At 45.5% G+C, this 15,940-nt stretch overlaps 1 long non-coding RNA gene across 1 annotated transcript; it reads right to left on the reverse strand.

Annotated features, from left to right (window-relative positions):
• Positions 1 to 3,822: 3,822 nt before the first annotated feature.
• On the reverse strand, positions 3,823 to 15,940 carry LOC135249837 (uncharacterized). Its single transcript, XR_010328795.1, has 3 exons — positions 15,399 to 15,940; positions 14,132 to 14,274; positions 3,823 to 6,116 (listed from the first exon to the last, which is right to left on the reverse strand). It is a non-coding gene; the product is annotated as an uncharacterized LOC135249837 (long non-coding RNA).

Consider the following 15,940-nt stretch of genomic DNA (forward strand, 5'->3'; position numbering starts at 1 on the left):
TTTTAAAATATTCTTCAGCCTGACTGAGAACAAGTTGTTTATATAGTAAATCATTCCCCTATGTTCATGGATAAAATAAAAATGAGCACAGCAGCCAAAAGAAATAGTTGTTTGTATGAAGCTGTTTTTTTGGAGAACGTGTTTGATCACACTGATAAATGTTCTAATTGGCGATAAGCAAATGTTGTCATTTCTCAGAGCTTTTGCAGAACCCTCGGTAGACTCAAGAGTGCAGGCAGAAATGGGTTAGCTTTGTGTCAAAGGGGATTATTCTCCGCTTATGAATACTGCATTGCACATCTGCATTTTAAGGCAATCCCTAAATCACCAGGACGAATAAATTAAATTTGATTAAACAGTTTGTTCTTAGTGGGATGAGTTATGCATATGAATCAAAGGAGGCTCAGATTGCTCTCGAGGCAGTCATTTTGCTTTAAAAAATAAAATCACACATCCCTTTGCTCTCAGCTGTCAAAACAGACAGGTAAAGATTTCCGGTGTTCCCTTTCCATATCGCTCATCCCCATCATCATCGAGCACTAGCAACTCCCACTGGACGAAATCCAGGACCATTTATTTTTAAAAGCCTGTGTTGCTGATTGTATCACTCTGTCTGTTGCATGGCACACCTGACATCAGGATCCTGTTCAGCTGAGCTCTTCCTGTCGTTTTGCTTGTTACGCAACAGCAACAAAAAAAAAAGATTAAAATTTCCCAGAATTCTTTTTGCAATTCCTGGGAGCCAAAGAAAATTCCAGGACATTCCTGGCCAATCAGGAAGAGTATCCCCACCGCCATTCTCAGGGATACTAAGATACAAATAAGATGTATTTTCGGCAGTCATGATGTCAACTTACTTACAGGAAGAAACACATAAGCACTCCACCAATCACAGTGTACATCGGTAATAACAAACAGAACCATGTCAAAGGTTATTGGTGGATAATATCTGGCTATTTCCTGGCATTTCCCATATAAATCTCTCATCCGAAAGTATGCACCAACAGCTGTTTGCCCGTAGTTGTTGAATTCAGTTCGCTCCTATAACTGCACTGGTTTGAATTAGGAGCTATAGAAACACAACTCCTTTATCACTCCTTAACCTATAGAAGCATAGGTTTGTTGTATTTTTTTTTTCCTCAAATATTTTTCTTGAACATTGCTTTCATTAGCAGTAGTGAGTGTTACAGCATTAGAACATTCACTTAAGAATATTATAATCACATAAATGTGTGATATTAGGGCCAAAAAGACATGAGCTAGCATTCCTGATTCTGTTTTCTGTCAAATGTCCAGGTTTTATGATAGAGAACTTCCAAGTTTTTGTCAGTGCATCCTTGTAATGAGAACTGATTGTGTATCATCACAGTGCAATCAGGTCTGCTTTTTCCTCCAGAATCACGAAACCTAGTCACTTCTGGAACAAAGCCACTTGTAGGAAAGGCGGCAGCTTACAGGGGTCGAAGGTCATTCAAGAATACCATTCATACTAAAATCAGAACACTTGGAGTAAAACATAAAAAAACAGCATCATTTTCTTTCCGCTATTATTATTATTAATCGCTAATTTTAGAGTTAAGCAGTAACTGTTAGATTTTATTTTCGAAAGTGTGCTTATTTTTTTCCAAAGAATGCATCTTTTCAAACTCAGACATATTACATCAAGAAAGAATATGTCTGGAATGAAAAAGAACAGCAAAAAGTTGAAAAAAAAAAGAAAACACATTCTACTCCAGTTCAATATGAGTAATCTTGTTTTGACAGAATCATATTCAGGACGGTTTGATAATAATTCAACAGACAGGGTGTGCTGATGTATTTAAATGTGCTTTTCCATCTAAACAAACCGCCTTTTCAGGGCATTGTTGCTCCGGTGTTTCCACAGATTCTGCCACAGCGTTCATTCTGAAAACACGCCGCCATCCGCAAGCCTCCATTTTTAAGCAGGTCCTTGCGTGGACTTGCTGTCGTTGCCTTGGAAATGGCTTCCCCGTTTGAGCTGATAAGGAAAGAATTGGACCAACAACCTTTAGTAAAGGAGGTTTTATGGAAGGTTTTCCATAAATCGCGACTGCCAACCAGCTAATCGCAACTGGTTTCTGGGCCGGTCGTAACTGGTTTTGGCCGGTCACGGTGGTTTCCGGCCGGTTGTAACTGGTTTCAGCCGGTCTCAGCGGGTTTAAGCCAGTCACACGGTAAAGATGTGGGCTGGAGGGGACCGCTGCTCATGAGAAAACATTTTCAGACATATTTCTGGTGCCAGTTTAAATGCACTTAAATTTGGGTCTGAAAGCTCAGGACGCGTTGCACTGTGGTTCAGCCGAATTTAGCTGAATGATTCCTCACGTGACTCCTCACGTGGCCCAAGACCAGGCCTCGGGCTGGACATTACTCCAGCACATTTCATCTGAATTGTGGACCCCAAGATAAATGCTTTCTCATTTCAAGAAGCACCTACACGCAGCGTAGCGTACAGGTTCCCTCCGCACCCGTCCACGCACTTCACTGGAGTGCGAAGAAACCTAAAGAAACCTCTGTTTCGTGAATAAACCCTCTTCAGATGAACCGAGGCCTTCCCTTTGATGGCGTTTCTCCCCTGATTGTTTTTCGAGATTTTCGCCGTTCCTGCAGTGAGAGCTGAGAGCTGAGAGATGAGAGATGAGAGATGAGAGCTGAGCGCTGAGCGCTGAGAACTGAGAGCTGAGAGCTGAGAGCTGAGCGCTGAGAGCTGAGAGCTGAGAGAAGGAGCGGCGGAGTCCTTCCTCTTTTTGAAATCAATGACGCAAAAATTGTCCTGTCGACGCGGCACAGCCGGATCGTCGCGGCCGACTGCCTTGGCCCCCCCCCTACACCCCCCCCGGAGCAGCCGAGAGGAGAGTTTATTGAGGTTGATAATTCAATCGCTTGGCCGCGGGAATCCGTTACTATTCCGTCCCGCCGCGTCCTCCGGCCCGAGTCGCCGCCGTGACCCGCTCTGTCACGTCGCCACGCCGACCGAAGCCTGACAACGAACGTCGCCACGCCGACCGAAGCCTGACAACGAACGTCGCCACGCCGACCGAAGCCTGACAACGAACGTTTCAGGAGCAGAGCGAGACAGCTCGATTGCTCGAGCACTCGCCACCAGTTCATTTTTATTCCGCTGCTTTTTTCATACATTCGTGAATATTTTTAAAAAAAAAGCCTTTTCTTAGAAACATCAAACATTTACATGAGAGGCCACACAGTTATTGAAACCTATGAAAAGTAAACTCAAAAGAGCAATATTGTAGCCAGACATACAGGGCAAGGCAGACTATCTGAATGAACATAATAAAGTCATATTCAAAATGGCAATTATCAACGAAAAAAAGAGCCTCGCTTTGGTCTAGATGTTCCCATAATGCTGTTGGGTGACCTAAGAGCACATACCCAAACAATAGTCATTGCTATGCTCCTGGCAAAAGTCATGTAATAAAAAATAAAAAAAATCTGTGGACTCTTCAGAACCGAGAGATTTATTATGCTTCTTAACTGTCATTGTCAGAGATAATTCAACTCTAACAATGTTAATTCAACTCTCACAGTGGGGACCAAATGTTATCTGTGAGAGCTGAATTAACACTGTTAGTGTTGAATTAATACTGGACATTTTACTGTGTATAAACTGACAGAAGGCCAGCGTTAAACACATTATGACTTAAAGGAAACGCACAAATAGAACGAAAGTATTTAAAATCTTTAAACTGAAGGAAAATCTAAGTTATCCTCTAAAAAGAAGAGGTGAAGATGGGAATTAAAAAAAAACTAAACTAAAGATAAACTGAGACAGGGAAAAAAAAACAGTAATATTTAATAGCATGAACATAAATCAGTTGGAGACACAGGTTTTTGGGGGCGGGACACAGGCACTCCTTTCTGGAATCTACACACAAACGGGGGGGGGGGGTTCGAATTCGCCCGTTTCACAGAAGCGAAGCACGCAGCCTTCCATCACTCCTCATTCCAAGTAAAGGGTTTAAGCGAGCTTCGTTGTTTTGTTTTTCCCTTTTAATGCGTTGCACATTACGTCACATTCCCCCTTATCCAGAGAAACTGACACAAGCGGGAAGAAATGAGTGTCAGGAATACAACAGCAATACAAGATCATCCAGATGGCACCGAAGGCCCATTTATAATAAATCAGGCAACTCCATTCAGAATAAATATCTGCCGACTGTAGCACCTGACAAACTCATATTTTTCATGTGAAAAGCTGTAAACAGTACCAACCTGATAATCATTGCGACTGAAATGAATAAACTAAAGAGTTTATGAATAAACTTTCAGTTAACTAAAGAGTTTGCTTTCAGAAACTGTGTCCGGAATTTTCTTCTGTTGTTTTCCTGAAGCAGTACCTGATAACCAGCTGAGATAGCCGATAAGAACGTGACATTTCACCGCGATCTATTGTCTTTTTTTCTCCACACATTTCTAAAGCAAAGTGCAGTTAGCGTTCCATGAGAAAAAAAAAGCAGCAGTGTGGTTCAAATAAAGGCAGCTGCTGCACCAGCGTCGCAAAGTGACTGACATCGACTCAGTGGTACGGTAAAAAGAAGAAGAAGAAGAATCTCAGATCGAACGTGGTACTCAGACTGTAATTGGAAAGATACCGGCCTCTTTAGCGGAGCGATGTAAGGATTCGCGGCTGGTTACTGCGACCTCACACACAGCGATCGCTTCGTTCTGTGGCGGGCGAAATTGGTACGTTGGCTCCCCGAGTTTTTTAATTTATTTATTTATTTTTTATTTATTTTTTCGTGTTCCCGTCTCGGCGGTGCAATAGCCGCTTCACTTTCAAACCCAATTACTGGACGGAACGCCGTGAGGAGCCCCTCGGGACCGTCGCCGCGCCGAAAACGTTTTCCGCCGTCGGTAAGAGCGCACGCACGGCGCGAATTCGAACTTCGCCCCTCGAAGGAGACGCGCTCCCGTCCATTTAAATTGGCACGAAGCGGGACCGTGACTCACCGCTCCAGCCAGCGAGACGAACACTGCGATGACGATGACACACGCAAACAAAAGCCGCTCATAGCCGAGAAAGCCAGATTCAATCTAACCTCAATGAGGCGAATTCTTGACACTTTTGAATTGCGAGTTAAGCTGTATCTCCTACACTGGACGACTTCACAGCTGACCAGTAAATTACTGGCATCTATAGTAAATACTACTGCTACTGCTACTACTACTACTACTACTACTACTGCTGATACTATTACTACTATGACTACTACTACTATTAATAATAATACTCCTTCTTCTACTTATTATTATTATTATTATTATTATTATATAATAGCCAGCTTGATATGTAGAGCACCTTTCATATAAGGAAACAAAAAGATGAAAGCACTGCACATTGACACTTCAGTAAAATACAGAGATGAATAAAATACAGATTTATAAGAATGCATAGATGGCAGTGGGGGGGGGGGGGTTGGCGGTAAGGTTGGGGGGAGGTTGGCGGTAAGGCGGCTTTCTGCTGGCAGGTCTCCTGAGAGATCTGCAGAGCCACCGCCTTCCCGCCAGAATGTGAAGAAGGACAGACCTCCTGGTGTGTGTGTGTGCTCAGGTGGGTGAGTGTGTGTGTGTGTGTGTGTGTGTCTGTGGGTGTGTGGGTGTGTGTGCATGCTTGTGGGTGTGTGTGTGTGTGTGTGTGAGTGTGTGTGTGTGCGTGTGTATGTGGGTGTGTGAATGAGTGTGTGTGCGCGTGTGTGCATGTCTGTGGGTGTGTGTGCATGTTTGTGGGTGTGTGTGTGGGTGTGTGTTTGTGTGTGTGTGTGTGCATGTATGTGGGTGTGTGTTTGTGTGCGTGTGTGTGCATGTTTGTGTGCGTGTGTTTGTGTGTGTGTGTGACACAAGGTTAATAAAAATGGCTGCTCACGCCGTGGGTCATTTGGGGGGTGGCTCAGACATCCGGCAAGCCTCCCCCCCTGGGGACCCCCCGGTGGAGAGGGACGTCTGGGCCGCTCTGCGTGCCCCGCCGCCGCCGCCCTCGCTTGGACCGAGTGGCACGAGGAAACAGATGGATGGAGAGATGGATGGATGGCTCTCACAGCGAGAGAGGGAAACAGCATGCGGCTCGGAGCGGAAGATTTCTGAAAAAGGACCGATACAGGGTGGGCTAGCAGGAGCTCTCCAGACAGAAGTCAGTGAAACCCCCAGCAAACCAGAAGCATTTCTTCAACAGCACAGCAGCGCAGTGAGATATGTATGTATGCATATACGGTATGTATATATGTATGTATAAATGTATGTATGTATGTATGCATATACGGTATGTATATATGTATGTATGAATGTATGTATGTATGTATGCATATACGGTATGTATATATGTATGTATGAATGTATGTATGCATATACGGTATGTATATATGTATGTATGTATGTATGTATGTATGTATGCATATACGGTATGTATATATGTATGTATGTATGTATGAATGTATGTATGTATGTATGCATATACGGTATGTATGTATGGATGTATGCATGTATGTATGTATGCGTATACAGTATGTATGTATGGATGTATGCATGTATGTATGTATGCGTATACAGTATGTATGTATGGATGTATGCATGTATGTATGTATGCGTATACAGTATGTATGTATGTATGTACAGATTATATCCATGGTGGCACATCTCTCATATGTAAAAACATTATGTGCGGTATCTAGAGTGCTCTCTGATTTCAGTAATGCCGGCTGTGTTGGGCTGTTTCAACACAAAAAAAAGAAAGAAAACGAGACAGAAAATTTTGCGCATAAAGGATAAGCTATCTGTGCAGAGATAGTAGGTCTGTGGCTTTGGGGAGAGGAGATGCATGCTAAAAACCAGGCCTGACCAACCTCAGCATTCTTAAGGGAGGGGGGCTTCTGTGGGGTGTCATGGTAACCAATGGAGACATGAAGAGGAGAGGGGGGGGGCAGGTGATATGGTTTCTGATTTATATATCAAATAAAGCAGGTTGAACTGAAGTATTAACCACCTGTAGAAAACTGCCTTCCAGAAGCTTCTTTACATCTGATGCCTGTTAAGTTTTCGTTTTTACAGATATCAACCTTCGTTGTTGTCGTCATCGTCATACCCCCTAAGTTTGACTTAGCAGAACATTCTGACTTAGTCTGCCAACCCCCCCACCCCCACCCCCCCACCCCCCCCAAAGCAATGGGACGTTGGCGGGTAAAGGCTCAATGGTGGCTCAGATCTGCACGCAGAGCCAAAATCCTCAGATGACGATGAAAGGAAACATTTGCTATCTCCGCCACTTCTTACCGCCTTGTGGAGCCGCTTCAAGGAACAAAAAATAAATAAATAAATAAAAGAAATAAATCGCTGCTGTCTGCAGATGGGCCCTTTCTCCACTGATGCCAGTTTCTCAGACAAAAAATCACACAGTAAAAAATGTTAGGTCGGCTTTGTACCTCCTCGCGGATCCTTCAGCGAATCTGGGCTGAACCAAAAAATCTGGCGATGTCGACAAGAGAGAACAGCACTCTGCGCATTTCAAACAGAATAACGGGAGCCTCATTCAAACTATACCTGAGGCCTTTGCCGCATTTTAATAAAGTTCAGTTTCGTAAATGTATGGGTTCGAGTGCTTGAAGTGGGCCGGAACTGACAGGTAAGTACATTTCAGTGTACCTGCACTTTTTCCAGAGTTCCGTTACACCTGTGTAGCGTTCCGCAGCTACTCATTCTCCAGGTTTGCCTGGTACACAATGTCAATACCCCCCCGCCAGTCCACAACCACTACCCCCTCTTCTCCTCTGTTAATCCTAGTCGCTGCACTTTTTCTAGTGTTCCGTTACACCTTTCTAGCATTCCACTGTTCCTTATTCTCCAGGTTTGCCTGGTACACGATGTCATTCCCCCCCCCCCACCCCCCCCAAAAAAAAAAAAGTCCACGATCACTACTACCCACCCCCACCCCCCCTTCCTGTGTTCTTCCTAGTTCCTGCACATTTTCCCCACTCTTGGAGAACTGGTGTGGTCATATTGTGCAATATTAAACACACTGACTCATATGAGAGGACAGCACGATTGGAGTCGGTAAAGAATTATGTTGCCTCACATGAGTTGTTTGCGCTATACGATGTATGTGTGCCACTGCGCAGAGTTCAATGCTCGTAAAGAGAAGCGGCTGCTGCTGTCGGTGGGACTACAGTTCCCAGGCTAATCTGCACGCGAAGGAGAGCCGCTTCGGTCGTACAAGTCACAGGGATCGCAAGAGCTGGCCTCGGTGAACCAAAGAACCAAAGAACTTTACCAAAGAACTTTAAATAGACAAAGAACTAGATCTGCGGGGCATTCCATCTGTCTATCCAACCAGCCAACCATCCATCCATCTATTTTCTACAATGAATTTTTTCGGTTCAGGGTCATGGAGCCTATCCCAGCATGCACTGGGCGAGACACAAGAATACACCCTAGGCAGGTCATCAATCCATCGCAGGGCTCACACACCATCCACTCACACGCTCATACCCAATGGGCAATTTAGAATCTCCAATTAGCCTCCCTGTCTTTGGACTGTGGGAGAAACCTGGAGGGCAAAGAGGAAACCCACAAGGACACGGGGAGAACATGCAAACTGCACACAGGAAGGCACTCCGCTGGCACTCCACCCTGGCCAGGATAAGCAGGTGATGGATGGATGGACGGACGCAGTGGTCTGTGTGCATGCGTGTGGCATGTGTGGTCCGTGAGCGGTCGTGCCTCCACAGCTGAACCGGTGGTAGCACGCATGTTTTGGAGTCATCTGGAGAGCTTCCGTGTTGCTAGGCAGGAATGCACGTCGTTAAGTGAGTCGGGGAGGAGAGAACACTGTGCAGAGCCCTCCGGAGCCTTGCTTCCCATCCTAAGTGTGAGCTGTTACAGCTGCTACTGTGTACCCGAGCCACTTAAAGGGGCTGAGAAATGTTCCAAAACCAGAGGCACCAGGCACCAGTGCTGCCGAACTGAGACAAACAGGAATGAATCATCTGGGATCCGTATGCGCTGCATAACATCTGCGATTACCCTACACTTAACATGGTCACTGTGGTGGAGGTTAATGATGTTAATCCCCCCCCGCACCTAGCCACACACACACACACCTATCACCCATACGCACACACCTCCCACACCCACCAAAACACACGCAGCATACACACACCCATGCAAATAGTTTTCTGTGCTCCGTTGATCTTGTCTGGTGTGATTGAGCCTGCCAATATGTCCAGAAGGCAGGGTTTGCACTTTTTGAGAGTATTTCATTGGTTCAAAATACACCAGACAAGATCAGTAAAGCGTAGAGAAGTATTCAAATCCAAAACAAATACATATTTGACCCAGGCCTGTCCTGGACAGGTATTCCTCGACATCTTAAACCAACCACCTTCTCTCTGTCGAAGCTGAAATTCACTCAGCTGTTCAAGACCAGGACAGTTTTCCCTCTGTGTTGAAACGAACCATCAGCAGACTTTCTTTAGAACGGAGGTGACCGTTCTTAAAAAGGCATCAGTGGTGGTTTGTGAGGCGTAAGAAAATAAAACCCAGGCAAAGTGTTTAATTAGAAGCACCGAGAATTTGCCGAGCATTCTCTGTCCGACCGGTTTGTCTCCACACGTCCAAGCATAGACCTCAGGGCTCATTTCCAGAATGGCATTTCTCAGGTAATGATAAACGTAGAATTAGCTATTGATTACTTTTTGTGGTACAGAGCTTGGTTCCCTTTAGGCATTGTTTTAAAATCAATAAAGCTCTTACTGGGCTTGTAGTTCTTAGGCAAAATGGGGCTTTTTTTTTTAAATATGGAGAAGAAATATCTTCACTAGGGGAAAAAAAAACAACCCAGAAACACAGTTAATTAAAATCATGTTTATGATAACGGAAGCCATGTAACAGTCCTTTCTAATTGAAAAAAGGAAACTCTTGTACTTACTCATTTGAATAGAACTCTAATCTTTTGCATTAATAATAATCATTCTCCTGTTCTGATGACGTCTCTTTTTTTTGTTGCAGTGTTTGCTTAGATGTGGAAATGCACTGTGGTTTGGTGGGGGGGTGGGGGGGGTTTGTGGGTGCTGATCATTAATCACAGCTGTTCCCCCTACGGTGGCAGACGTGCATACAGAAATGAAGGAAACGCCTTGTGGGGCCTCCGTTGCCCTCCTCCTCGCATTGTGGGGTGCAGAGGAGACGGCCGTAAATTAATCATAGGGGTGCGCACACAGCAGCAGCAAAGCACGAATCATTCCAACCCCCCCCCCCCCCCTTTTTCTGAAGGGGGGGCGGGGGGATCCGTGAGCCCCCCAAAAGATACGAGCTCTTCCAAAACTACAGCCCTCAGCAATGCTGCGGGAAAAAATAGTGTTTCAGGTGCACAAATGTACGTTCTGGCTCATTGCTGAGCAGGTATCCAGTACCTGCGGGTATGCGTACGTTAGCTGTTCCGTCCACAAGGGAAATATAAGCACCTGCTGGAAAAAAAAAAATGGAAGTGAATGCCTAAGAACAAAAAAGACAGGCATGAATGAAGACTGATTGCGTTTTTTTCCGTACTGTGCAACGGTCAATATAAGCATACTGTAGTCCGGAAAAAGTTAAACATGAATGCTTACTGTAAGAGTACTGTACCTCATCTAACCTGTGTTTTGCAGTTGTACCAGTGACCTTCGGTATGCACTTTTGAACATTGCTTTGGATAAAAGCATCTGCTGAACAGACGTAATGAAACGTAATGAATGTAATTTGGGCAATTCGCTCTGGATAGACTATTATATATAATCTGCCTATGCTATATGCCTCAGATGTAAGGTGTCCTTAGCCAGCTCACCCCATCAGGACTCGCAGTGCGTCCATACGTCGCCGTGCGCCATGGTAACGGACAGGTGCGCTCACGAGCGACGCGGCGCGACCGTGCGGAAGGTGCAGCGGCTGACGCAGGTAAGAGAAGCACGAGAACGACCTCCCGCTGGTCGAGCAGAGTCCGTACGCACGCGGCAGCTGCCTTCGCTGCGTGTGTGATGAGGTGTCCCTTCCCCCCCCCCCCCCTTCCCCAGCGGTATCGCGGTTCAGAGACAGAACGCATGCATGCAGCGCTTACCAAATGCGGCAAGCCCCCAGCTGCGGCCGCCATCTTGGAGCCCCCACAGTTAAAGTCACCGCCGCCGGGGGGGGGGGCCAGGTGACGAATCAGGCGCAGAGACTTAATCAGGAAGTCCGTCAGAGCGAAGGAAGGAAGGAAGATGTGCGGACAGAAAATCGCGCGCTCCCCTCCCTCGCCGCCTTCATTTCCCGCGACGCCCGATTGGCTCGTTTCATTTTCCGAGCCGCCCTCAAATACCGCGGAGCGATTTGCGGCGGCCGCGGGTCTGCGTTCCGCAGGGGAGGATTCTGGGACAGCCAAACAAATCATTCCTTCCAGTGGCATAATTAGATTTTTGTTTGAGGTTGGGTGGAGCGAGGGGGTGGTTGAAATTCTGAAGAAGACTCACAGACTTCACAAACACATCAACAGAGGAGCGTAGACAAATTTTGGGGGGGGGGGGGTGGGTGCTTAGGAATCAGCTTCTAACCCACACGGACACGGGGAGAACATGCAAACTCCACACAGAAAGGTCCAGGACCTTCTTGCTGGCAGGCGACAGCGCTACCCACTGCACCACCATGCCCCTGAGGTAACACATGCATGTGTAAAAAAGAAAAAATGTCACGTGGATACTGGACAGCTGAACACCCAGCATGTGTACTCTCCACATGTCGGGGAATTCAAATGTGGCTTTTGATCACGTGATATTTTTCACAAGGGTACGCAGTAACACTTTTTTTTTCCCGTGGAAGTGAGGATAGAGTGAACACACAGGGCATCAGCCTGTTTGCCACCGATGTCAGTCTGAGCGAGTGAGAGTATTACCATGTGACTGCGTTCGAGACAGCACCGCAGACGGTGAGAAATAAATACATCGGTTTACACCGCACTGCGAGGCACTGCGCTCTTCAAAACGGACACCGCAATTGTGTTTTTCTGTTGTTTCAAGAGGTCTAGACCTTTAAACTCCACGTTCTGTCACAGACAGATAACATTCTGTCTTTATATGAGCCTCTTCAGCCGGCCTTGACTTTCGTACGGTGAATCAGAATCACATATTGTTTCTGTTTAGGTGGTAAATTTCGCTGCAGTCCTGGCTCAGTTTTTGTACAGAATAAATTCAATCAGAGACCGACCAGCCCCCACAACTCTTGTGAGTGATTTATCCTCCAAAGACCCAGCTATTCATTTTTGTCCCCAGAACTCTCTGGTCTTAATATCAAGAACCAAATGTTCGACTATGCTGAAACCCACGCTGCAATGGACATTCAATAAAAATAAAATAAATTATATTTCAGAAAACATTTTTAGTACAACTTGTTTTTTCATCATCAAAGACATTTGTATTACGTATTTAAAAATTTCAATGCTTAGGTTTTTTCTACAGGGAGGGTATCACCCTACAGTTGGCAGCGTGGGTTTGTGCAGACAGGAATCTGAGTGACAGGCAGACGCTCCAGGTGAAGCTCAACAGGTCGACCTGCGGGCACACATCTTTAACCCTTCTGAGGCGTGGGATCAGAATGGTCTTAACGGAACACTCCGACGCCGATGATGTCACAATCGCTGCTGGTGACCGCTGAAAGCAGTGGAGTTCTAGAACACTGGCTTTGAATTCTGAACAATGAAGATTCCAACTGAGATCACTCATTGGCTGAACCGGCGCCCGTGACACGGGCTTCCCACACAGATGAACCATCATGAGGACCGTCGGCTGGCATTTGTGACTTAATGGAGCAACAGCAGTGATTTTTGCACATGGATGAGAACCCAAAGGTCCACTAATACACACACACACACACACACACACACACACACACACACACACAGAATGGATGTAATCCTGATTAATGAAACACAAACTCACAAATTCAAACGCATACTTAAACACATGTACACACACACTTGCACACACACGAGTACACATGCACACACACTCACACTTATGAGCACACACATACACACACGAAGACACACACGCGAGCACACACACGCACACACATACAGTAACACACACACAGCTTGGCTTTTTGTAAAGACTCCTGTATGACCAGCCACTTAAGGTATGGCTCATCTAATGTGGAGCGTGTGCAGCTTAGTGCTTCTGCTTTTCAGAAAATATTAAAGTGGCGTTTTTGGACCGGAGAACTCCCACACCGAGGTTTTTCATAAAACCCATCATCATGACTCATGTGACATAACAACTGGCATGTGTCACCCAAGGGCGCCAAAATGGAATTAATGGGCTTGAAAGAGCCAACAGGAAGACCTTTTACAATGCATTCCACAATCCGTTCCATCCTTTTCACATTAACTCTTACCCAGAGCGACTTACAGTACAATGTAAGAGAAAAGAAGTTCACCCACACGTTATACGAGCAACAGATCCGGACCAGTGAGTGTAAATGTAACGGCACTAAGGCATTAAGAGAAAGTTCTCAGACTGCAAACGACTCCGAGGCCGGGTCTGGGCCGGGTCTGGGCGGGGTCTGGGCCGGGTCTGGGCCGGATCTGGGCCAGGTCTGGGCCGGGTCTGGGCGGGGTCTGGGCCGGGTCTGGGTGGGGTCTGGGCGGGGTCTGGGCGGGGTCTGGGCCGGGTCCGGCCCGGCAGTGCGGACTTCGCTCCAGAATCAGAGCGCAGATCGGGCCCGTGGGCGCTTGCAATCAGGGATATGCAAACCAAAATACACCTTACGAATACACAGAGACAACATTACATACAGTAACATAACAAAACACAACATAAACACAACGACAAGAACAGACCGTTCAGCTCAACAATGCTCTACATATCCTACCACTTATGGGGCAACATAGCTCAGGAGGTAAGAGCGGTTGTCTGGCAGTCGGAGGGTTGCCGGTTCAATCCCCGCCCTGGGCGTGTCGAAGTGTCCCTGAGCAAGACACCTAACCCCTAACTGCTCTGGCGAATGAGAGGCATCAATTGTAAAGCGCTTTGGATAAAAGCGCTATATAAATGCAGTCCATTTAACATTTACCACTGAAGGGTTTCTAGTGCTCACTGCTTACCTTCAAGCTAGATAGCATCCAGCGCCGTATCAAGCTTGGTCTAGAAAACCCCCAGAGTTTCTGCCTCTACTGCATGACCTGGCGAGCTTTTCTGCACAGCGACTGCAGCGACATCCATAAGCAGCCATTCGAAACAGGATAACCTGAAAAATGTAATTATTAGAATAATCTAAACATTACAAATATAATAAGGTATGATCAGGTATGAGTGCTTGAAGAGGTGTGTTCGAGTAAGTTGTTCACATCATATCAGAATATGTCATGTCAGGAGGATTGCTTTTAACATTTAAACCTTCAGGCTTGCTTTTTTTTGACAGAAGGCTATTATGCCCTAATCGGATTTGTTTTTCAAATCTGATTGTTTGGGGGGAACTACATTGTTTCTGTTATGAAATTATGATGTAATTCAATGCCGTGTTGTGTGGGAAGTGACGAATGACAAAAGCACGTGAGAGGGCACAAATCTGATTTGACTGTTCGGAAAAAATAAATCATATGGCCAGGTATCAGGTATGTATCCAGTTTAGAACCACATAGGAATGTGGTCCAAATCGGAATAGAAAATGTTTGATTCCATGCGATTGTTCACTGTTTAGACAGTAAAATAAATATCACATATGTACTGGATATGTAAAAAATAAAAATAAAAAATCCAAACTGGATTGCCTGTCTCAAGAAAATTCCCAGATTTGGGAATGATGGGAAAGATGGTTAGGGAAGGAGGTTTGTGATTCCCAGGTTGTGGGATTGATCCCAGCTGGTATACCCAACTGTTTTATCTTTGAGCAAGGTGCTTTGCATAAACTGCTTCAGAAGCTATTTATCCAGCTGCATAAAAGGGATATCATGTGAGGAATGTAACCTGTGTAATTCACTCTGGATAAAAGCATCTGCTGAATGTGTCAAATGGAAAATATCTTTTTCTGAATTGTGCATAAGATAAGTCTACTAACAACACATGGTTTCATATGAATTCCATTCATTCATGTCCACATTCACACAGAACTGAACGCATTTAACCAGGATTCCAGCTAAACGTACCGCCTAAACAGAAATGATAGGCAAGTGATTCACCAAAATGTACAACTCATTCACCGAGTGAAATTCAAGGCAACTTAATACGCTTATATAAAGACAGATTTTCTTTTACATAACAGAACGTCGAGTTAAAGATCTAGACCCCATAAAACAACAGCCAAACACACTTGTGGAGTCAGTGTTAAAGATCAGTATCGAGCAGTGCGGTATAAGGAGATGCATTTCTCACCGTCTACGCGGTCATCCTCTCGCACGCTCAAACCGACGCAGGTGGAAAACGGGCAGGAGCCGTGTGCGCGCACGGCCAATCATCGCTTCCACGGAAAATAAGGATTACCGAGTAACTCAGTCAACTCCAGAAAAGACAGAGAGGGAGTGACGTTATTGGAGTGTTTGGGAGAAATGAGCACATTATTCCTGCCGTTTTAAGCAGCCCGTATTTTTCTCAGTGGCGAAGCAGTGTTCAGCTCATGGAAACGTTCTCGCTTCGGCCAGTCTCATTAGCGCAGCTAAGACACGCTAATGCTTCTTCCCCACCATGAAACAAGGGAAGAGCACGAAGTGAACTGTCAGTGATGTGGCAGCAGAGGTTTGCAATACGCCCAGAAAAAATCGTACTTTTTAATGTTTAGGTGGCCTATAAACTATAAGCCATAATATGTTCTGCTAATAGCCTTTGCTTAATCAAGAAGGAATTTTGCTTGTATGTTTTATAAACTTATGAATTTGACATACGTTTTCAGTTTCTCAAAATATATCGAGAACAGGCAG

This window comes from Anguilla rostrata, chromosome 3 (assembly GCF_018555375.3).
Source record: "Anguilla rostrata isolate EN2019 chromosome 3, ASM1855537v3, whole genome shotgun sequence".
Taxonomy (NCBI): Eukaryota; Metazoa; Chordata; class Actinopteri; order Anguilliformes; family Anguillidae; genus Anguilla; species Anguilla rostrata.